Source organism: Mandrillus leucophaeus, unplaced genomic scaffold, assembly GCF_000951045.1.
Source record: "Mandrillus leucophaeus isolate KB7577 unplaced genomic scaffold, Mleu.le_1.0 Scaffold34, whole genome shotgun sequence".
In the NCBI taxonomy this organism is placed as follows: domain Eukaryota; kingdom Metazoa; phylum Chordata; class Mammalia; order Primates; family Cercopithecidae; genus Mandrillus; species Mandrillus leucophaeus.
In genome coordinates, this window is record NW_012103587.1 from 1,962,589 (window position 1) to 1,963,453 (window position 865).

Consider the following 865-nt stretch of genomic DNA (forward strand, 5'->3'; position numbering starts at 1 on the left):
GTAGAATTATAGAGCTAGAGAATATGTAAGTGATTGCCCGGGGTGAGGGTGGTGTAGGGGTCAGGGATGACTATACAGGGGCAACAGGAGGGAAGGGCTTGGGGTGGTGGAAATGTCCTATGTCTCAATTGTGGTGGTTGCAGGAAATTCTGTAAGGTGACAAAGAACCTCGCACATGCATTTTGCATCCATGTCTATTTCCTGGAACCACACACATGCACATTGCATCCACATCTGTTTCGTGAAACCACACACATGCACATTGCATCCACATCTATTTCGTGAAACCACACACATGCACATTGCATCCACATCTATTTCGTGGAACCATGCACATGTATATTGCATCCACGTCTGTTTCCTGGAAACACACATGCACATTGCATCCACATGTGTTTTGTGAAACCACACACATGCATGTTACATCCATGTCTGTTTCCTGGAACCACACACATGCACGTTACATCCACGTCTGTTTTGTGGAACCACACACATGCATGTTGCATCCACATCTGTTTTGTGGAACCACACATATACACGTTGTATCCACGTCTGTTTTGTGGAACCACACACATGCACATTGTATCCACGTCTGTTTTGTGGAACCACACACATACACATTGTATCCACGTCTGTTTTGTGGAACCACACATATGCACATTGTATCCACGTCTGTTTTGTGGAACCACACACATACACATTGTATGCACGTCTGTTTCGTGGAACCACACGCATGCACGTTACATCCATGTCTATTTTGTGGAACCACATACATGCACGTTGCATCTACGTCTGTTTCGTGGAACCACATGCATACACATTGTATCCACGTCTGTTTCGTGGAACCACACGCATGCACGTTACA

General features: G+C 45.4%; 1 protein-coding gene across 1 annotated transcript in view; it reads left to right on the forward strand.

Moving 5' to 3' along the window:
* AACS (acetoacetyl-CoA synthetase) overlaps positions 1-865 on the forward strand; it is an 88,031-nt gene that overhangs the window by 12,461 nt on the left and 74,705 nt on the right. The window lies entirely within an intron of this gene.